Source organism: Lagopus muta, chromosome 1 (genome assembly GCF_023343835.1).
Source record: "Lagopus muta isolate bLagMut1 chromosome 1, bLagMut1 primary, whole genome shotgun sequence".
NCBI lineage: Eukaryota > Metazoa > Chordata > Aves > Galliformes > Phasianidae > Lagopus > Lagopus muta.
The window spans coordinates 43,454,829-43,478,970 of NC_064433.1; the positions used below are offsets into that span (position 1 = coordinate 43,454,829).

The window sequence follows — 24,142 nt, forward strand, 5'->3', positions numbered from 1 at the left end:
GATATATTTGTTGTACAGGATTTCTCAAACTGCATGCTTAATTACAGTCTTTTTTTCTTTCCTTTTTATTTTAGCAGCAAACTAATGAATAAAGTGGTAGTTTACAAGCTCTCCAAAGCTGAATGCATGGAACATTTCAAAGAAAGACTACATGAAAAAGGATCATATTTATCTCACTAAGTTATAACATGGGCAGCAATTTATCAGAAACCTTCCTCTGTCATTTCATGTAGAATTCTTTCCAGCCCCTGCTACGTGGTATATTAACAATCCCTTTCTATCCAAAGCAGTGGTAAGACACACTTCAAAACTGCACGTTTTAAAGACTGTGTGTGACCTCTCCATTCTTTAGGTCTTCCCAGAATAGGATGATGAATACAGTCTGTCTTGTTTGAATGTTAAAAGTGGTCAACAATGTTTCTGCTGTATGTGGTGACTATAAAGCCTGCTATAAAATACAATGAAGGGTGACAGTATGCAAAGTTACAATGCTGGTAAAACTGGACAGCTGTCGACGCCTGAAAAAGTCTTCAGGAAAAAAAAAACAAAACAAAAAACAACACACATTGAATTCTGGTAAAAAAAAAAAAAAAAAAAAAAAAAAAAAAGTCTAAAAGAGGTTTTGAAAGCTTTACCCAAAGAAGTGTGCAGCTTAGGTATCCATACTTCTGATTTTTGACCAGACACCTAGAAACCAGGCAGCTGAGGCAATGCCAGAAATGCAGCACAGCCCTCTGCCTCCTGCTGCACGTGGCCCAGCAGGCTGTGAACAGGTGACACAGCTGCGCCTGGCCACCAGTGACCTGAGCCAGCCTGGCTCAACACAACCACCAGCACACTGAAGTAGAAGCTACAGCAGGATGGGAAACTCTGGCACTCATCAGGATACCATAGTAGTTCGGTCTTGGTTATTAAAGAACCATTTTCTCCTCTTTTGTTTGAAATTTGTGTACTCTCTCTCCCACTCTGCATTTCATTTTGAAGTCTGGTTTTGTTTAACCCTGAAATGCAAAAGGAATAATCTGGGTTTGAAAAAAAAACAGAACCATCACCCCCACAAAAACACCCGCTAATCTCTCCTTGCCGTCCCCCCAAATTTGCTGCTGCAACGTTAGAGCTTAGCAAGCCCCAATACCGCCCCTTGGTGGCTGGAGCTGCCTCATGCGGGATGCCACGGGGACACCGGGGACACGAGGCTGTTTCTGGAAGGGGTGGGCTCCCCCATCATCCCCAAGGAATTCCAACATGAAATTGGACTCAGTGGGATGTGTTGTGTCCCCCCATGAAATTAAGCCTTTGCCTACCCCACTGTGAACTCATGTGTTGGTTCAAGCAGGCAGGCGTGCTGCCTGGTCCACAATTCCTTTAGGGCATTGCATGAATTTAATTTTGTTCCTTGAAAAGCAAGGAAGTGCTGAGGTATGTAACTCATTTATTTCCCAGGCAACATGGAGTCAGATTTGGTGCACATGCGTGAGACAAGGGAAGAGGGGCAGATGGAGCAAGGCAATGGTGCCTATACCAAACCTCTGCACCTCCTCACAGCGCTGGCGTGGCCTCATTACAATCGCAGCACTTTCACAGTTGCTTTGTTTTGTATCAGCCAAGAATACCCTGCACACAGACACTTCCCAGGCTGAGCAAGACTGCAAGGCAAACGATGCTGAGCGTGCACTAGGTCCATTTTCCTTCTCCTTGGTGATGCACACATCAGTCAGCAAGGCCACCAGCACTGGGCACACAGTCACTGCCAGGTGTATGAAGGCAGGGCGCTCAGTTGGTCCTTTGAGACCTCAGTTCTCCACTGAATACCAAAAATATTGGCACATGCAGAACAACCAGATGTGGCCAAGCCTGGAGATCAGGCAGAGCCCAGCACACTCCTTGTCAATGGAGCAGCAGCAAAGGAAGTAATACCGGAGTAAGGAAGTGACTTTGCCAGCCGAGGTGGGAGCACTCCTCGCTCCCAAGTGGGGCCATATATCACTGCAGTGCTGCTCTCTGCAGCAGGCTCTGTGCTATCACATTTACCCCCTTCCAAGAGGTGGACTGATGGCTCCGTTATCAGGCCCAGCCTGAGGAGACTGCTGGGTGACACAGAGCAGACGGCCTGCATCTGCTGAAGCCTGGGACAGAAGATGGAAGTGGGAGATTACAATGCAGCGCAGCTGGCTGATAAGCATGTTTGACTTTCACAGAGATTAGCTGTGAGAACAGGAAGGAGCTCTGTCTCTCCCTTCTGTTTGTTTAGCTTTCCTTAATTGTTTATTTTTAGGATGAAAAACATGCCCGCTCGGACTTAATCAAACAAATTAAAGCAAGGCCAGGGGAGAGGCGTCGCCCCGCCGCGCACACCACCGCCCGCCCGGCGGCAGCAGGCTCTGCCCCGCCCAGCGCCACGTCCGCGGGCGGTTGGCGGCGGCCCCGGGTCCGCCTGGCTCCCCTGGCCCCGCCACGGGCGGCGAGCGGGCCGCGTGGGTGCCCCCTGCTGGCGGCTGCGGGTCCACCTGGTTCCCCCGGCCCCGAGACGGGAGGCGGGCGGGCCGCGCGGGCGCCCTCTGCTGGCGTCTTTGTGGCGGCGGTTCGGGGCGGGGAAAGGCCGAGGGCCCCGCCTGAAACTGCTGTGGGAAGGAAGGTTTCGAGGTTAAAGAGCCTCTGTCGGAGTTCCCTGTTTGCACCCGAGCGTTGCGAGTGAGGGAGGGCGAGTAGGGGCCCCAGAGAGGCAGGGCGATGTGCAGACAGGGTCCCATAGCCCTGCATCCCTGGCAGCCGTGGGTGCATCATTGAATGTCTCAGCCACATCTGTTCAGGCCCTCAAAGAGTCTGTGAAGCATCAGAGCACGGGCAGTGCTCCCATACCTGTGAATGATGCTGTCAGAAAGTGTAAAAAGCAAAGCAGTGCTGTTGAAGTATGATTTGCTCTGTCACCCCTCATCCTCAGTGGGGAGAACAGTTTGGGGCTTTTCTTTTTGCTTCATTTTAAGGACTGTAAAGAGATAATTACACTAATATGTGGCCAAAGAAAGCAGTAGAACCAGTGAACCAGTAGAAACAATGAGCTTCTTGTGTTTTTAACAACGAGGCTGGCTCAAACAAGCCACCCTTCTAGCTAGGTACACCAAGCATGATTGCAAGTTTTGCAGTAGAATTGCACAGAAACCAGCTGTACTCATCAAATGATGCTACACCCTGGCAACCCACATCACTCAGCTAACATCGGTCCACAGCCACAACTTCCCCTGCTGTCTGTGCCCCTTCTTGTTGCCACTGCAAGAACTTATGTATGGGTCAGCAGCATGGGGCTAGGCAGAGTGTTTGGCTGTCAGAGCCTGCAGCCCTGCATGGCTGCCCACAGGCTGCCCATACTGTAGGAACACAGCATGCTGCCTCTGTGACTTCATTGACAGGAGTGTGATCTGAGTGAGGATGTTGATTTATTTCAGTCAGTGCAGCTGAGGGCCCCCTTTAGGGCTGAAGCCTCCTAGGTATTTACGGTTAGTAGTAAAAACAGCATTCGCTCTAAGAAGATTCCTGTGTAATTAGATGTATTACTCCAGAAGTTGTAACAGAGTATAGTGTTGCACTCTTTTTTTTTAAGTGACAAGTACTCAAATAAGTACTTTAAACACATGTCAAAGATTCAAATGACACAAGGAATTTCAGGTGCTGCGTAGATGACAGTTCCCTCTAAAATTGTATTTTTGTTACAGATCACATGAGATGGAAATATGAATACACCATATAAAAGTTATTTGAAAGCTTACATATTCCAAATATATTCTCCTCTTTTTATATTAAAGTGAGCCAAATCAACTTCAAAAGTAATTTAAAAAATCTTAAATGACAATTTAAGTTTTTGGACGGCAAACTCCAAGTTACAGTATTCCTCTCTCTTCACCCTGTTGGTGCCAAATTGTGCAACAGTTCTTGCTACCTCCAAAGGGGACTCTGAATGTTCAGAGGTAACAGATGCCAGGAATAGGTGCTGTAAATCCAAAAAACACTGGTCCTTGTATGCTTCACTGCAGTTGCTGTATCAGAACCCAGAATCTATCAGTTCATTTGCATGAAGTGGTCTTTTGATGTTCTCAGAGGGATGGAGGAGAAAACTTGAGGTGCCAAGACGTGAAGGACCGTTGACACTGGGGCAGGAAAACAGCTTGAATCGTGAAAAGTAATGGTGGGTCAAACTCCATGTGGCTGCTAAGACCTGGTTTGTTGCCTTTGTACGGAGTGTGCCTCCACACAGGAAAAGCAGCACTAGCAGCAGAGATACTCTAAGCTCATTATGTGGCAAATAAATAAGTGGATTGGCAAGATAATGAGGTACAATACCTAATAATTGTGGGTTGCTTTTTTTTTTTTTTAATGGTTTTAAATAGGTCACATATTTCTTCTCGGTCTGAATCAAATTTTCCTCTGAGCTTAGGGCCAAGCATGTGACCTCTTTGTAGCTGTAAAAGAGAGCAGCAGCAGACCCTTGGGGTATGGAGATATTACAGCAGCCACGCAACATACTTCTGGATTCAGGAAAGCTTTTCAGGGCTGGGTCAGGCAGCAGCTACTAAGCAGGGACATATGATTTTCTATTTTCACGTTGTCAGAAGAAAATGTGGAACTGATAAGAAACACCTGTGGAAATGGAAAGCCATCTCAGAAAACAGGACTTGTTTAGCTGATGAAGAGATAAAATCTAAAGGCATGTGTTGCAAGGCAAGATAATCTTGAACAGAATGTCTCTGCTAAGAAAGAAAAAAAAAAGGATGAGGAAGCAGCAGTACATTTCAGGTAATTGGATTTCTGTGCAAAGAAAGGTCCTTGAGGATCATAAGGCAACGTTGGTGCAGAATGTAAAACTGCATGAGCTGTGTGGATGTTGTTCATTCATTTTTCTTCATAGAAACATGATTTCATTTACATTTTATTTGCATCTTGTAAATATTTTCTTAGAAACCCAGCAGTACATTGGAAAGCATAACAGCATACATTACAACCTGAACATACGTAATCAACATTTTCTCTTTGCTTGCAGCTCAGCCTCTTCCACGTGCAGCAATTTAAAGCCCTATAATGCACTTACCACATAGGAATTTTGTTTAGCTACATTTAACTTTCTGAAGGAAGCAAAAGATTTGTCAGGTGTTTTGTTTTACTGGATGCATACTTATTTTCATGCCTTTGTCCTGTCTGATGTGAAATAAACATTTTTAAAGAAAGTCAATCTCAATATTTCTTTTCATAATCTGGAATGGCTGTGGCAGTTAAATGATGAATACTGGGAAATGTGCAGCTCTGTGCGGATTTTAGTGGAAATGCTGCCATGAATCTATGCCTCAGTGTCACGGCATTAAATCAGTGGGTAAGCAGAGGCAGACTGCCGGTGTGTGCGATGCCCAAAGGAGGAGGAGGCCATTCCAGCAATAACTTTAGAGACTGTGAAGTGATTCTAAAATGGAAATCTCACCAGCCGCTCTAGGAGGGCCCAGATGAACAAGTTACATATGCACATGCCTACTTTAAAACACACAAATAGTCTTGAAATCAATGAGACCACTCGCTGGCTTACAGTCCCTTTGAGAATTGAGCCTTTTATCGCTCAGTAACTGCAGCAAAACGACATTGGGTTTCCTTGCATTACTCAGTATTAAAATTACTTTGCCAGCATAATACTCCAACCCAAATCAAGGAACAAGGGAAGCCTTACAGGAGGGCTGCCCTTTGCTAAAATTCTCGCTACTTCAGCCCATGTTCGGCTGCATCTCCTGCTGAGGTCCATGTTCAGCAGCACTCATTTTTAGGCAGGACAATGGGGGCCTAAAGTTCTCTTTCCCTCCCACTGTTGAAGGATGACAAGTTCTGGAGGTCTGGGGGCTTTTTTGGACACAACCATCATCAACCCCCATGTTAGCTACATCCACAGCAGACCTCTTCAAGACCTGCTTGGGATGCCAAGCTGCTTGGTGTGAGGGCATTTCTGTAGCTTCTCAAACTATGTTACGTGGGCTGCAAATTCAGGGCTGATCCTTTTGCAGCGTAAGGGGTAGGGAAGCGTTAATGTCTCTGCCTTACAGATGAGCAGCTGATTCACCAGAGGTCAGAAACCTCAGCTGCAGAAAATATGGGCAGCTGAGCTGACTTTAGTGGAGCTGTGCTGATTTATACCAGCCAAACACAGGGCCCCAAAAGATAAAGTTGGCTGTGAGAGACATCTGTGCCAGATCTGAGACACTGCAAGGCTTGAGTCCCAGGGCCTGCCTGCCTGCCCATAACTTGCATACACATTGCTCCAGCACAGGAGCCTCTGCTAACTTCTTTGTAACTTCTTGGCAAAGTAATAATGAAATTGTTTGAATGACCGAACCCAGGGAATGTTGGCATTAGCTTATGTTGTTGACAAAGCTGCCTTTCTCTGGTTACTTTGCACATGGCTTTAATTTGTATAGGTGAGCCAAAAATATATCTATAAAATATAGGATCATTGCATTTGCAGATATATTTTAAACAAAGACACAGATAGATAAGCAATTTTCAGAGTCAATTGAAGAGTCTGTCAAAATCTTACAGATCTGATCTGTTTCTCCGTTTTGCCTCCATCCTGTGCAATACTGTTTAGGAGCAGCTCAGCACCAACATACCACTGTTGAGGTATTTTCCTGCAGACACTATTTTATTGTCAAGGGTTTTATGTAAGCCCAGCATTGGCACATGCACATTTTCCTTGCTGTCTTTTGCCCAGGTAAGAGGGAATTATTAGAAATACAAAAGGTGTAAATAAAATCACATACGTATTTTAGTAGCTATTAAAGCACAACCAGGCAACAGCAGTAATTCTTTAACTCCAAAGGAAAAAAAAGCCAAAAAAAAAATGAAATATAAACAAACAAAAAAAAACAAAAAGAAACCCCAACAGTTGGTTTGGAGTGGGGCAGCTGTCTGTATCTTTCCTACAGTTAATAGGGAAAAAAAAAAAAGGACCAAGCTGTCCTTGTGCAGGATTTGGCTGATTGGTGGGGTATTGTGATATTCCAGGCATATCTGCATAATATTACAATGTTAATTTATAATATTCATGCTGCAACGCTAATTTGAAGTAATGATACCAGTGAGACCAATCAGTCAGAAATAACAGAAAAAAAAAAAAAATAACACTATAATGAAAACTGATTTAAAACTTGGTTTATTGCTGCGCTATACTTAATTAGGAAAAGGCATCATATTGAGAGTGTCAGTATTGAAGAGACATGAGACAGGAGAAGAACAAATATGTTTCCCACAGCCCCAATCTGAAAAAAAAAAAGAAAAAGAAAAAGAAAATGTAATCAAACTATTCCAGAAGTTAAGAAATACAAAACTTCCTTGTCAGTTTTCACAAAAATGATGGACAATATGCAAGACCTTTAGAGGACTAACAACATGTTATACTGTGGGCTATACTTTATCCTAAGCCCTGGAGTATTTATTTTAGTAAGTCTTGTTTTTAAAACACACTTCCAAACATTCATTAAACTGCCTATTGAAAAGGGGTAAACAGTAACTGACCCTCCAATCAGAAGGGGAAAGCAGAAGACAAATGTTTAGCATCCATTTCCAATCTTTTTAACAAGGAAGGAACATCTGTAAGCAGTTTTTCAATGGTTTGCACAACCCAGCACCACCACCTGCTGTTAGGGAAGGAGCAATCAGTTTCCCTTCTGTGCTCATTCAATCTCCAGTCTGATAGAGGCACTCAGAAATCCCCCCGTGTCATAGGTTAAAAGGGGAGGGGGAGTGCATACAAGGGAAAGAAAGCCAAATCTCTCACCCCATAAGAAGGAAAAGGTGGCTCTGCTAGTTTTAGCCAGTGGTGGTTGGTGGGGTGAAGAAGTGTGCCAGCTTCAACAGCACACCATTTCTGTGCTCCTGGCTCAGGTTCCCATTAAGTCTTTGTAGGCTTCAGCAGTGTTGCATACATTCTGCTTGCCTCCACTATGCTAACTGCCTTCTCCCAGGCCCTGTAGCCTGCTAGCAAAACAGCTTATATTGGCTGTCTTAAGGTTTTTCTGTCTGTGGAGGCTGCTGAGGTTTCCTTGCATGATGCTTTTGGGGAAGAGCAAATGAGTACTGGCTTATAAGCATGGAATGTAGTAAATCCCAAAGGGCTCCTTTCAGAACCACTGGAAAGAAAGGCCCTCACTGGGGGCAGAGGGGAGGCAGAGCCCTGCACAGCACAGACCCCTCCTATGGGCATGGATAGGAGAACCAGCGACATTTCCTTTTCATTAGTAGTACAGAACCATCACCATACAATCTTTCGAATTGGAAGGGGGCTTTAAAAGTCATCTGGTCTAACTATCCTAAAATGAACAGTAACACCTGCAGCTAGATCAGAGTGCTCAGAATCTGCTCCAGCCTCACTTGGATGTCTCCAGGGAGGGGGCATTCGCCACCTCTCTGGGCAACTTGCTCCTGAGTTGTGCTATCGTAATTGTAAAATACTTCTTCCTTATATCCAATCGATGTATGAGATCAAAAAGCAAGAAAGATTGCACCCAAACAGTCTTTAGGAAAGCCAAGGAAAGTTATTTAACACCATTCTGCTGCCTGTATCTGAAGCTGCACCTGAGAATCTGACCTGGCTCCAGACTGCAAAATAAGTGGAATTGCAGCCGATGGGAACAACTGCAGAGAACTGTGCTCCTGTGGGTATTAAATCACAGTGCAAAGACTCTTTCTTTCCACTAGCTTTCCCTCTAGGCAAGTAAATCTCCAGTTAACCATTTATGTCTATCTGCATATCTGATTCTTTCCAGAAGTGATGCTCCATCCTATATTTTGTGCAGACACACACAAAGCACATTTAAAAGGGCATGTCTTATATTAATGACAAGCAGTACAACTCTCAGCAGACAGTAAAGCATTCTCCGGCTGATAATGGTGCTGGAAATTAACTGCATTCTAGGGAACTGAAAGCACTTCAGTCAGACTAGACCAGCTAGGTGGCACTGGAGCTAGAGGAGCAGCACACAGGAGGACAAGTGCCTTATTAGAGGGCCTCCATGAGGCTGAAATATTGGACACATGCATTGGAGAGCATCACAGAGAAGACAAAAATATTGAAATAATTGTGTGAGTATATGAAATGCTTATGAAACAATTACCTGAAAATGTGTTTAAATTTTTGTAAGCATTAAATGCACTCAGGACAAGTCAAGAATATTTCCTACTATAACATTTTCCTGCCATACATTTTTTTTTTCTTTGAAAAGCTGAAATATTATTTAGAAAATAAATAGTAGTAAAAAAATAGTCTAATGAATCCCTGCAATGACATGCCACAAAGAAATGCTCCTTGGAGGAGGATTGGTGGGATAACTGAGAAAGCTCAGTGCTACCAGGTGTACAGAGTGCAAGTCTGCTCTGCTGTGGCTGCATCTGCTGGGATGCTGCTAAGATCATTATGAGCCTTTGCAAGCCTTCAAATGGTTCTTTTATATCTCCATCACTGATCTTATTGCTCTTCAGGAGACCCACTTAGATGAAATTCGTGCACTGCTTGTGTTGTAGTCTGAAAAGTACCAACTGAGTTACTGGGTTGACAGTTGGACTAGATGGACTAGATGGCCTCTTCCAGCCTTAGCAATTCTATGATTCTAAGAAATAAGATATAAATTCCTGGCACTGGAGAGGATTCCTTTAGGGAATATCAGATTCCTATAGGGAATATCTGATATCCTTTAGGGATATCAGATAACACTTTGCCAGAGCATTGGTTCACTGCAAAAAAAAAAAGATGAGAAAAGTGAAACCGTTTTGTTATCAGCACAATAAAAGATTCAACACTATGTAGTAAATTCCTTTCCAATATTCATATTGGCTGCAATATATGTTGTCATTTATTTCTCTGTACCAATTGTACATACCTAAAGTTAGAGCACTAGTCATCATTCTTCAAAAAAATATCTTTTGTGAACTAGGCTTGCAGGGTTCCATTACTTGTTTTTATTTTAAGCTGATTTTCTTCTTTTTTTTTCTGAGTTTATATGATGTGTGTTCTGACACTGATATCCCTCTCTAACGATATCTTTTAGCAACTGGATACTACATTTTTTGCAATATTTTTCAAGAGGGAAAATTATTATCCCATGTTTTGATGTATGATGAATATCAGATTGTTTATTTGGTGATCACATGCATGTGATTTATAACTGCACAGGGCTTTCATATTAATGTCACACAAATGATTTATATCCTGTGGAACAAGTATTATTTTGACTTTCCACCATATATCCTCAACATGTTTAGCTGAATGCCTTATGACAATTATTTTTAAACAGTTTACTATCTGAATGTAACCAACCTGTTTTATCTGGAGGACTCAGCTGCTAGAGCAAACACACTCTGCAGGGCAGAATTGATCTCCAAAAAAATTGGCAACCTGATTGCATTATCTTCCACTTCCCTATAGTTTTATGATTGCTTTTCTTTATATTATTCTTCTGTCTTCCACACTCTGCTAGCTTACTGCTACTTTAAAAGATGTTTTTCTTTGCTTTTTCTGTTTTAATAGTTCTTGAAATCTAAATCCTCCTCTTCCCTTCCCTTCCCTTCCCTTCCCTTCCCTTCCCTTCCCTTCCCTTCCCTTCCCTTCCCTTCCCTTCCCTTCCCTTCCCTTCCCTTCCCTTCCCTTCCCTTCCCTTCCCTTCCCTTCCCTTCCCTTCCCTTCCCTTCCCTTCCCTTCCCTTCCCTTCCCTTCCCTTCCCTTCCCTTCCCTTCCTGACATTTCATGCTGGACTGAGCCCTACTCTCTGGCACAAGAAAACACACATCTTGGCCCGGTTTCTGACTCATACCTCAGCCAGATTGCAAGGCACTCAGCCTGTCCATGGATATGCTGGAACAGAAGGCCTCTCTCTTGGCTCTCCGTGGATGTCAGCAGTTGTGCCCCTACCCAATGGGCTCTCCTTGACCTCTGCAGGGGAAGCCATCAGACATGTGGCACCAACCAGGGGATCACTCAGCAACACACGCACTATACCTCCACATTCTTCTGCAGCTGCTGTCACTGCATTTCAAGACTGAAAGAATGCCGTTGTGTTTCAAAGGCAAAACTGCATTATTAAACTCCTCGTTGAACTTATGAACTGATTCGAATGTCTTCACTGTAATTTTTCCTGTTTTCAGGATTTTTCCTGTTTATCCCCCAGTTGCCTCTTTTAAGGAAAAAAAAAAAAAAAAGACAGGGATACATAAACCAAGAACATATTAACATAAAAGTCTGTGGATTAAACTTTTAAATTGTGTAAATTAAGAAAATTTTGCTTAATATCTCTGCTTCTTTTCTGATTTATACTAGCCCCTGGATCCTCCAGTAATGGAGAATATAATTTCTTCTTTCACTATAAATGATAGTGTATTTTTTAAGCTATTCAGTACATTTGTATTTCAGTATGAATCAGAATAACATGGCTCTTTAATTTAGAAATGATATTTAATCTATCTTTTAACATAGCATCAAACACTTTCAGTGCCTTTAGACATATGGCATGTGAGAATTCCTGTGTTAGAGAGACAGATTTCCAGGGGAGATGTAGATTTAGTAAAAATGTGCCAAACTAAAATAGTTCATCCACATCTGTTTTATCTGCCTACCTCAGGAAAGTAGAAGAATGAAATATTTATGACAGCTAATTATTTATATAAATGCAGTTCTACCTAAAAAATTAATTTTTTTTTCCCTGTCTGTCCATTCATCCATCATTCACCAACAAACTGTTCACTAGACTACACTTGGCAGTTAGGACATTTGTTGTCCTAACATTTCTTACAATCTTTTCCTTTCATTTTATTCTTACTTATATCCTGTGGGTGCAATCTTTTGCAGGCTTTCACCTGAACATGGAAGTCACCAAATCCTCAGTGCAGAGTGCTGCTTGGCACTGTTTGTTGCCCCAAGTGTACACAGCACAGGGCTTTGAACTTCCCTACTCACATGAGGTGTTTGCCTGGAGCTGTCTCATCTTGTTGCTGACTTGGAACAAATTTAGAAGTTCAAGAAAGGCTTGAGAATGAATAAAGTGGTATGATGATGTCACCACCTTTGTTAAGGATGTGCAGCAGGACACTAATTACTGCAGTCTTGGAAGAGAATTTGAAAAGATACAATTGTCTGATTATCAGACAATTATTAGGAATTAATCTTTACAATTAGAATTGAATAATTCTATACAATTTTGAACTGAGAAAATTCTTTCAAGTGAATTATCCTTTAAAAGAAGTGTTTAAAACAGGTTTTGTGATGAGATGTCAAGCTAAATAGAATATGAACTATAAATTTTTCCTCTTTTCACCCACAAATTTGTTTTGAAAACTTTTATCTTCAACTACAAGCTATGGTTAGATTTTTGCATGCCTTCTAATGTTACTAACTTATATTGCTGCCAAGGAAGCTCAGGTTATTCAAAGACCAGTCTAGGAGAAAACAGAACTTTCGAATGTGTCAGTTGTAACACACTTTGTAAGTATGAAAGAGGTTCATTTTGTCAGTGTCGAAGATCAGCAAGATTTTCACATATCGTTTTCACTCAATCTAACACTTCTGAGTATACAGTAACTGCCTAATGGTTACACCAAATACATACCATTACATTTTCATAGACATTTAATTGGCCTACCCCAGAGTGCTACTCGATGTCTTCGATTCCTGCATCATACCACAGTACTGCCAGAGCCCATGTCCGCTGACTCCACTGCACACTCCCATCTGTGCTTCCAGTAAATGGATGTGGGAAGTAACGCAGGCCTACAGGTGCCAGTAAGGCAGGGAATGGGAGCTGGAGCTTGTGGCTTTTGTCCGGTTCCAAACCCAGGGGCAAAAGCATGTGTTTTGGAACTTAATGCCCTCACCCCTAAAACAGAAGATTCTTTGGTATTTGCAAGATGTTCTGAGATCACTGAGCTGAAGGTCTGTTTAGGTGTAAAATTAATTCCATTTTATCTGTACATGTGCTTTGATTTCCAAACTTTCTTTGCATAGGTTGTCACTGAATTTAAGAAAGGAAAGAACATGTTTTTCTCAACTGTATGTCTCCATACAAAAAAAAACAACGACTGACTGAAATAATTCTAAACTAATTATAGCTCTGCCTAAAACAGTTTTGATTTCATTCAGGTAAGATGAAAATCCAGCAGTAATTTTCCTCTTGAATGCTTGAAATAGTAAGGATTGCCTCAAGGTTTCACTTTGCTGCTGTGTATTATTTTCATAATCATTTCCACTCCAACTATGTGCTGACATTTACATGTTATATGTTTCAGCATGTTCTTAGCTCTGCCTGTGTTTTTCACAGTAGTCTAAATTCTTCTGTTATTACTGCTGTTAATTTTCTAATGTCTCTGCTTGAGCTGTACATAGGGAACATGCTCTGGTCTGATAATATTCTTTGCTGGGATTAAAACTGGCTCAGTTAAGAGTGGTTAACAATCAGAAGCACCTCTTGGTTAGATTTCATAGTTTAGCATAACAGGAGCCTTCTTCTGCCTTCTTTAACAAGAGAACTGTCCCCAAAATTACATATACTTTATGGTGGAAGACCAGAAGAAATAAGTTTTGATAATGGTACCAGTAAGTAAACACAATTAAATGCTGTGGAAATCTTATCTGCTATTTCATACACCAGGATGAAGTTAATGTCTGAAGAACTTCCAGATGTGAAAAACAGTGGAAATTAAATCGCCACACTTTAGCCTATTAAAGACAGGCTATCCCACTTAGTATTTCCCTATTGCTTTGTGACACAATCACACAGGGCTCTATGCAATGCCATTGGTCTGTGTAGCACAGGATGGTCACACATCTTTGCTCTTTCTCTGAAAGGTTTCTGCCAAGGTGCAGATTCTCAAGACACCATGTCTATAGAAGCATATGTCAAGTGAGAATAGAATCAAGCAAGAACAGTGGAAGCCTCTACCAGGCCCTCTTGTTACTTGGATGTTTTCCTACAAGACATAGTCTGTTTTATGCAGGATAATAACATAGTCTGTTTTATGTAATAGAATAGTTCAGATAAGATCTTCACAACGTTTCCATCCTTAGAAACCTGAATATATAATCCTTGGGGTTCCTTGCAAGCCATTATTCATTGGCACAGGGGAAACTTGTGCCCTATAACCTCTGCCTCACCTCAATGTACTTCTCTAAGGCATCGGAATATCACCATGTCCACTTTGAGTAGTTTTTATAATTTTTTTTTCAGTTTTTAATTATCAATGTGACTCACTTTCAGCAACTCTTAATTTGGTATGTAATTATGCATTTTCTCTCATTCCAAGCTTTTCTCATGCCTTTTTTATGAAAATGGAGTAAAAAGATCATTGCCTTGGAAAGTGGCACAGTCTGCTAACATCAATACAGATCAGCAGAGTGATTGATGGATATGCATTAATTTATTTTTCTATTTGGTGTATGCACTAAGGTTGCTAACATCTGGCTTAAGAAATAGCACTTCAGTAATACATGTAAAAATCTGCTGCCTTGAAAGTAGAGGAAGAGGTGCAGAGAGGGTCTTGAGTTGCTGATTCTTGCCCAAAATGAGACCAAGTATGGTACGTGTGAGAAGAGCTGCATCACCTGCCAATAAATAGTGCCAAAACAATATATTCTACCTTTTATTGCAAATGCATTCTCTTGCTGCCTCTCCTAAGGCTCATGACCATGTTCTCAAACACAAGTTTCCTAGTTTAGATGGTCTGTCTTTATACTAGTAGTGTAAATGCACTCAAGAAGACAGAATCATGAAGCCAACAGTCAGGGAATGCACTCACATTATTTAAATTTTCTTACCTTTCAATGCAGGTAAGACACTTTTCCAGAGCTAGACTTCCTGGAAGGAACTGGTCCTAGACCTTGCAATTTCTAAAGCCGGGAATAATAGGCAACATTATGAACTGGCCTTGGCCAAAACTGTGCCAGAAACAGTTCTAATTAATTACAAATGCAGTCTACATTCTAATTTCAGCTTATAGTTTAAGAAAATAAATAAAAGCAGTGAGGCTGAAGATGGAATTAACATCTAGGAAAGGTGAGATAGTTGGAGATAGTTGGTAACTAATGCCTTGAGAGCTTTTGTGCAGCTTAACAGGAGACTTCTACGAGTTGGGAATGGAAGAAGGAGTGTAAGGACCAGCAGCCTCTAGAAGTTCAACTTGACCAAGACTCTGCATTGGAAAGACATCCCATAAGAAATCCTAGTGCAATTTACATGGGCTGAAAAGGGACTGGGGAAAATAATTTCTGATCCAGGAGTTCCTTTGTATGGAACATTGTGTTTTCAGTGAGACAAATGGGGTCATAGACATAGATTTTCTACTGATTTTCCCCGAAATTTAGTTTTTGGCTCAGCTCAAAACATAGTTGAATGAATCGAAGATTAGTCATCATGCATATCTTGGAGTTGCCATTTCCAGAGAATTCCTTCTAAAATCAGCCTTTCAGAAATAAGTTTATTCAGATAAAGTACTGAGGTTGCCCATATATTCAACATCTAAGTTAAACATTTGAAGCTGGCTTGCTGAATGAAAGGTTGGAAAAAGAGCCGAAGCTAAAATTTCTAATTAGCTCAGTTGTACTTGTGTCAGCCACTTGTTGCCTCAAAAACTGGAATCATTTGCCTTGAGTATTTAAAGCAAGCCTACACAAAATGCAGTGTATGTGCAAACCAAGGAAGAGACTGCTACAAAGCAAATAGATACTGCTCTGAAGGTGTTGCTGGTATGTCGTAGTGCAGCGGAGTTGATTTTGCCAGGATAGATAATGAATATCTGGGAAGCTAGAGACTGCAACAGTAGTAGGGTATTGCTATTGAAGCTTGGTAGTCATTTGTTATACTTAACGCATATTCAGCTGTTTGCAGCTCTTGTATCTGAGTTTCTCCTTCAGGTCATCAAAAAGGTGTGGAGCCCTGATTTTTTACAAATGACACTGCCTCATCTCACCAGCAAAACACTCAAAACGTATCTGTTCATGAGGCTAACAATGTTTCCTATCCCCATCTCACAATTTTCTGTTGTCTTATCACCCAGCAATACAGCTGAGGAAAGGGTTTTGTGGTGTTGCTTCTGCAATGAAAGGGAGCAAAGGTGGGCTGAGAGTCAGAGTGTCCTACTCTACAGCATGGGAGTGTTGAGTAAAGCTCTGTTTATAGATAACTCAGTGTTGTATCAGCCAAGGAAACTATTTCCCTGTTCTCAAACCTGATCCAAATGCAGTGACAAAGCCACAGTGAAAAGCATTGCTGTCTGTTCAAAAGTGGTTGCAGTTTCCACCTGACAGTGTGATAGCATCGTGCTGTAAGTGCAGAACGCTGCAAAAATTTCTAAGCTGTGAAAAAAAATAAATAAATAAATAATCAAGTTTCCAAAGAGTACATGGCTTATTATTTGGGTGATTTTTAAGCATAGCTAAATACATTCTTGAGATTATACTCAAAAATGAAAAAGCACTGAGATCCCTGTAGTCTTATTTCCTGAGCTAAGGGCCAATACTCTTTCCGTATGTCATAGAATCATAGAATCATAGCATCACAGAATCATAGAATGGCCTGGGTTGAAAAGGACCACAACAAACATCTGGTTTCAACCCCCTGCTACGTGCAGGGTCGCCAACCACCAGACCAGGCTGCCCAGAGCCACATCCAGCCTGGCCTTGAATGCCTCCAGGGATGGGGCATCCACAGCCTCCTTGGGCAACCTGTGCCAGTGTGTCACCACCCTCTGTGTGAAAAACTTCCTCCTAATATCTAAGCTAAACCTCCCCTGTCTCAGTTTAAAACCATTCCTCCTTATACTATCAATATGCACACTCATTAACAGCTGTTCCCACTCCTGTTTACAGCTCCTTTCAAATACTGGAAGGCCACAATGAGGTCTCCCCAGAGCCTTCTCTTCTCCAAGCTAAACAAGCCCAGTTTCCTCAACCCTTCTTCATAGTAGAGGTGCTCCAGCCCTCTGATCATCTTAGTGCCCTCCTCTGGACCCATTCCAAGAGCTCCACGTCCTTCCTGTGCTGGGGGCCCCAGACCTGGACGCAGTGCTGCAGATGGGGCCTCACAAGAGCTGAGTAGAGGGGGACAATCACCTCCCTCTCCCTGCTGGCCACTCTTTTAGTTCAGCCGAGAACACAGTTGGCCTTCCAGGCTGTCTTGTTACCAGTCTTTCTACAGGCAAGTTCCCCTTCCATTAGTGTCATTTGATCATTCTAAGCTTTTTACACCTATCCCTAAGGAATTAACCCCATGATTTCCATCCCCTTCACATATAGCAGCTACAAGCTGAAGTTCATCTTATTCAAACCTCTCACTTCCCCTTATAAATTTTCCTTCCTTCTTCTCTCCACTGCCGTTGACAACTGCGCCCTTTTCCTTCTCTCAGACCCACGCATTTCTTATAATCTTTGACCCTGCTTCTCCTATCTTCTATCCAACATATGGTTCTGGCAAAATATTTTTGGCAAAATATTTCTCATATGCTCATATGCAAAATATTTCTCATATGCTGCTGAGACTTTGTTTTGCTGTATTAAGTGTTTTCATTTGTTTATTTATGTTATAACATTAAAAAAATGTGACTCTTCACTGAAATCTTAGGATAATAAATTGTTTACATTTTGACAACTCTGGCTACACATACTGCAACTTTCTCCAGGCTAATTTTGACAATATTGAAGTCAATGCTCTCCAAAAAGCTCAAGAGTGCAACCTTCAGTCTTATCCTCCTGAACAAGGCAAGTTACCCTCTTCATTAGCCTTTGTAGTCATGTTTATTTTTATGTTACTCCATGCAGCAAATTTATATCTCTTAAATTTGAGGGTCAGAATACTACAGACAGAGTACTACAGACAGTTGTAGAGATCATAACCAGTTCTTTTAATTTACTCATCGTCGCTCCAAAACTTCTCTTACTGATCACAGCCCTCTTTTTACCTTGCTTTCCAGGATATGCTAGGGGCTCACAGTAAAACCATATCTTATCATTCAGTTACAGTGTAAAGACTTCTCCCTGGCTTTAAAAATGGACCTCTGTGGGAGATGAAAGTCTTCTACTTTTGCACATTGTCTAAGATTGCACAGAAAGGATTTAAGACCAAAGCTTAGCATAGAAACCCATCTGCCAGCCTAGAGGCTCCAAAACCCTGGGGAGATCTTCTAGCTGAAGTCAGAAGCACTCAAACATAGCTATCCCACTGACCCCAACTCAGAGAATAAATTTGAGGCCTCTGCTTTCTCACTTTCCTCTCTGCACTGCCTACATCATCCTTGTGGCTCACTCATGGAAACGAAAATAAATACAGCCCATGGCAACTCCTACTATATAATTCTGAGTCTGCTTTCTCCATCATAAATGGTGTGTTATACAGCTGCTTTGCCACAGCTGCCTTTTCCAGCTCTGAGTGTTTTATCACTGCATCTATTCTTTTCCACTCAAGCAGACTTTACTTCCAACTGATAAATCTCATAAAAGGTTTTCTGGGATTTAGCACCTCCTCACACATCAGCTTCGGAGGAATCTGCTGCTGACAGAAAGACAGAGATACCCACTGCAATTTGCATGGGGACATTTGAGCAAAAGACCACCTGTATTCCACTTTTGGTTAATCACCCTCCACTCTTTCGAGCCAAAGAATTGTGTAATCATGCACATCTGTGCAAATATGGGATGCAAAGAGCCCATAGTAGTCTGTGTCAGCTCTCTCTCCCCTCCTTGTGGTTTTGGCTGGAATGCAGTATGATGCTGGACAGATTCAGCTTCAGATAGAAGAAATTTATCAAACAGACTTACACAGAAAGTCTATGTTGCCCATGGGTTTTCCACTATCCAGCTGGACACGTCTGAATTTGTTTTCAGTTCCAAACCTAAAATAGGTGTAGAGGTCACACAAATGTCTAATATTCTTTTTTTGCAGCTGTGAAATAGTCACCAAAATAAGTATATCAACATCTCAGTATGAAGAAGTACAGAAATCTATCTAAAAACTCAGGATTAAATTACTTTTAACTATTTCTATTCTAGAGCCTGTGCAAGTGTAAACAGTTGCATGTGATGGGAAATAGGGAGGAGGAGGTGAATGGTAACACTTATGAATGAGTGAATCTACCAGGAGGTACCTATAGAAGGATAGGTTTTTTTTCCAATACGGAAAGAAAAATGAGTCTGATAGTATGAGCAGGTGTCTGTGAGCAGAAATGGTGCAGAAGTTTGTTCTCACAACTGTTGTGCTGCTGTTCATGAGCAACAATTATTAGTTTGTCTCCCAGGAACTGGAAGTGTTTCTTCTGTAGTCCAGAGGTCCATTAAGATTTCTGAGATGTTAGTAGAGGAGTGGATTATTTCTAATACCTCTGAAGTACTGTGGCAGGTAAAATATTAACCACAAAACAAAACAAAACAAAAGACAGCTGCAAGCAATGGGTTTTCTGCTTCTGCGTGTGAGATACAGAGACTGACATAATTTCATAGAAACCACCTGCATTCTTAAACAACATTAAATTTGGATGGTTGACATGATTCAAATTACTTGTCTTCACTCCTGAAGATTCCAATAGTTTATTCACTCATCATCACCACTTCATCAGATGTGATGCTCTTTCATTTCAGTCTCCAGCCCAGATGAAAACTTTTCCAGCCAGCATTTTCAGTTTTCTTCAGTTCTAAGCCTAATCTTTAGGAAGAATGTCCAGAAGTTATACATAAATCCACATCATTCTCCTTCCTCCTAAAAGCCTAACTTTGCTTTTGAAAAATCAGTCTGAAACATTGGAAATTATTACCTTAATGGTGTGCTGAAGCCACTACCAATTCCATTACCATGTAAAGTATTCTTATTTCACTCCCATAAATCGTTTTTTTTTTTTTTAATTGACTCTGTGCTGGTGCCTTTTTGTGCAGCACATGCTGTGCACAGCACTGTCTGGTCCAGGATCAGGCTTTCAGGCAACATACAAATAACTAAATAACTATAAAGAAATGTATGAGTGTGAATGTGTGAGAGTAGGGGAGCACATCCCTCCACATTTTTTTGAGTGTAGAGCAGTAAAATGTATCAATATAACAGAATACACTCATGTAAATTTAATTTACTTTTATTTTTATTCCACATTCCCAGTGCCTGTCAGTACCTTGCAAACAGTAGAATAAAAGATTTTGTTTTTCCTCTTTCAGGTATAACAAACTTGCTCTCCAAAAAGTAAGAACCTAGAAATTTACTTCAGTTTGTTTCCTAAAAGGCAGCTCATTACACTTCCTGATAGCAGAAAATAGTCTGTTAAAATGTTGCTCAGCAGCATGCCAGAGCTTCAAAGAGCTTTCCTTCTCAGAGGGGCCTTAGGCTTAAAGCATGCAGATGTAAAAAAATGAGAATCTAACACAGTGAACTTCTGAAGATTCAGAGTTAGTTTGAGCTGCAAAATGTAAATAAAATCTATCCATTAGACTTAGTCATTTAGATCAGAACACTCACCAATGAAAATTAAAGCTCCTCTATTTATCAGGCAGATAATGACCAGAGACACTCTGTGCGCTGATGTTTGACAACAATAATCCTGTAATGGGTTTCTTTGTACCTAATAAGTTCAAAGGAAGAATAAAAAGCAACAAAACCAACACATCATGACAAAAATCCAGAAACTCCAGATTGACTAATGAATGAATACAGAAAGAAACTTGCTTGTTTACAATATAATCTTACAAAATCAACTGGTTTAATGCATGTGAAAACATGTAGGAGGAATCAGCAAACATCAGCAGAGCTATTTAAATTGAAAAACTCATGCTTCAAATAGACATTTTTTGGATCTATGATTAACAATAATAATAATAATAATAATAATAATAATAATAATAATAATAATAAAAGATTATATTGGCCTTAATATGACTTCTGTTGTTATCGGATCTCAGACATTATACCATCTGTCTTGTACCTAACAGACATGGAACAAAACCAGATCCAAAGGATTAGTCCAGAAGTTTGAGAAAACTTAATTTGAGATTCAGAGTTTTCAATTCCAAATTTCTAAGTATTTGGTTATCAGCTGTTGGCTTTAGTTTTTACTAACTAAAAAGTAGTTCTGCTTTCACCAAAGTCCACGTCCCAGTCTATTAAGTCTGTCCTAGAGTACTGATTGAGGACTAATAACTTAATTCACTTTGTCTTCCCCTCCAGCTTTCTGTTTGATCTAATGTACTCTCCTTTTCCTTCAGTTGCTTTAGTTGTATCTCCTTATCACAGTAAGATTTATGGTTGTCTTATGGAGCTGTATTTACCTAACCAGTGTAACCTTTGTTACTGACACCTGAAACTTCCCTCTAGGCACTGAATTGAAGTATAAGTCAATATGAATAGTCTGAAGGGACATTCTTAGTCCTCCATTTCCCCTCCTTTTTCCTGTCAGCTGACCAATACAAATGACACATCAAACCACTTCCTTATTTTGGCCTGCTCTTTGCCAAGTTATCAAGGCATAACCTTGGATTGTACTTGCCACACCAAGAATGTCCAGATAATTTCCCATCCAAGAAGCACAAATGATTCAGGCACAGCTGCTTGAATTTTCTCAGAGGACAAAAGACACTGAATGTCTGTGTACTACTCAGACATTCATGTATTTGCCAAACATCTTTCTTTGTTTGGCCATACCTCATCTGAAAGCTGAATAAAATACCACGGCTATCCGCGCAACTGGAACAGTGCTTCCTTCAGACTGAAACAGCTTCTACAGCTGCAATAAAGCTCCATTAATGAGTAAGGCATTTGACTCTCAGAAGCATCCTGTTAACTTTCAGCCAAGGTCAAAAAGAGAGATTAAGGAATTTATGGAAATATTGATCAGAATTCCATCTTACTACTAAAGAATAAAGAATAATGAAAAATTATGGGGAATAGGGAATCTGGAAGGAAAGTAACTCCAATCAGTTGTTTCCTTTAGGTCAGAGCCTTTATTCTCCATTTCAACAATGCTTTCTAAGATCTATTGCTGAATTTAAAATAGTGTACATTGTGATTCTGTTCTTTGAATTTTGGGTAAAAACTTTCAACATCTTTCCAACACAGTTTTTAAGCTTATAGTGTCTTTTCTGAACAGATCATCAATTTAAATAATGGATTTTGAAGAACCTGATCCATTTTTTCCTTTTGCATCAGTGATGTGTTACTGCCAGACAAAAGGTGATGAAAGATCTTTCTCTAGATAACACTGTAAAAGATATAACCTCTGTTTTGTTAAATACAAGATCAGTTTGCCAAACCCAACAGCAGCACCTAATGAGGATTACTGTACCAGTTTTCTGGAACTGATGTAGTGTTCCAAGTTGGGAAGGATTTATTGATCCTTCCCATCTGTTTCAGTCTATTTGTCTGTTTAGCACCCAGCTGATGGAAGCACGCACACTATTTCCCATAAAAAGTATCAGGGATACAACACATATCTGGACCACAGATGCACTGTGTACCTTTTTTTACACCATATTCTACTAAATTATTCCTTCATTTTGGAGAAACCCATACCCATTTTGGAGACCGGTAAGTTCAGAACCCTCAGAAAGATGTTGGACCACAGACCATGGACAACTCTTTGAATTTGATGCCATCTCATGCTTGTGTGTGCTTTATCTGCTTTCAATGTCTGTGATCCAAATTCATGAGGTTGTTTTCAATGAACCACATAATAGTAAATTAAAGAATATGAAACTCTCACCTATGATAAGAGAGCCAAGAAGTTACCAATTTCTATAGGCTGCTTTCACAGTCCCTGTCAGTACTGGGGTAACTTTATTATAAACCTCTAGAGAAACTGGTTACCTCTGCTCCAAGGTCAATTCTGAACTGAATATTATTGTATCTCTTTATACAAATTGTTTCAGCCTGTTCAGGTGGGAAATCTAGGTGGTCGAACAATAATCTGAATATTGAGGACAGTCATGATTTAATGCAGCAGATACACTTACAATATAGTTTTATATTTTATTTCTTCTATATACTTCTGTCCAATGAAACTATGTCTCTTGTCCACAATAGCTTCAGCTTCTCCGGTGATAATTACTGAGAAAGAATTAATACAAGTATATTTGTCTTTTAACAATACCTGTGTAAATTTGCTTTGAGCAGCACTCACTGTCCCACTGCTTAAAGGTAAAGTCATCAAGTAAGAAACTAATTCCACTGTGTCTTCGTTCATGTGACAAGCTGCAAAGAATAGAAGAAAGGGTGCTGGTGTCTCCCTGGATGGAGATCACACTGATTTCTTTGTCAATGCCTTACTCTTGTCAGTTATGCTACATCACAGGTATATAAAACGATAACCAATATCTGGTGCTATTTCAGCATTAGTACACCCATCACTCACTGCACCCTCAGAAATGTGAAGATGTCATTAAAATACGAGAATATACATCAATGGAAAATCTATAATATTCACCCAATTCTGACAAGATAATTTGAAATCTTTTTGTATTAAAGGCACATGATGAATTGAACATATTTGATATAGGCAGATGGAAAACTAATAACAATGTATTTTCTTAAGGTGGTTTTGATGTCTCTTCAAAACAGAATGAACTTCCCAGGAGTGAACTCTTACTTTTTCTCATCTGTTAACAGCATACGCAATCAAGTCCAAGTTTCCAGCTTGTGATGCTTTAAAGAATTTTATTTCAGATGGCTTTTGTTCACTTGTTTGTGTTCTAAGCTGAAAGACAACATTTCAGCGATTGTAAATTTAGACTTAATTTCTATCTTGTGTTCAACAGAGTGATTTCTAAGAATTACTTTATGGCTGCAAAAGGTACGACTACTGTGTAAGACAAATATCTGTAAAATTCTTGAGTAAGAAAACCCAGGTCAGCATGACTGATCTAGTAGGAAATTCCCCTTGGAATGGTTTTCTTCCTCCTTTCCAGAAACGTCACTTTACAGAATACAAACAAACCACAGTCAATATAGAAAATAAGTCCTTTAGAGAATACTTCGAACACAGAAAATTAGTCTCTATGTGTAAGCTTAAAACATTCCTGGAAAATTATTTTGATTGTCATACATATGGTGTCTGCCACACCTCAAAAGGGTGATTTTCAACTTTAGCTCAGTTAACAGACATTGTTAACAGACATTGTTAA

The 24,142-nt window shown here is 40.6% G+C and overlaps 1 long non-coding RNA gene across 6 annotated transcripts in view; it reads right to left on the minus strand.

Annotated features, from left to right (window-relative positions):
• Window positions 1-3,753: 3,753 nt before the first annotated feature.
• Window positions 3,754-24,142, minus strand: part of LOC125693008 (uncharacterized) — a 103,712-nt gene continuing 83,323 nt past the window's right edge. For 2 of the 6 annotated variants that reach the window (XR_007376960.1, XR_007376961.1), the window contains 5 exons: window positions 20,490-20,592; window positions 19,548-19,691; window positions 18,812-18,885; window positions 10,830-11,189; window positions 7,167-9,753 (listed from right to left, as the gene is read on the minus strand). This is a non-coding gene — a long non-coding RNA (uncharacterized LOC125693008). Of the gene's footprint in view, window positions 4,633-7,166; window positions 9,754-10,829; window positions 11,190-14,818; window positions 14,891-18,811; window positions 19,692-20,489; window positions 20,593-24,142 lie in introns of those variants that run through there. The other 4 variants (XR_007376964.1, XR_007376965.1, XR_007376963.1 and 1 more) reach the window with 4 other exon arrangements.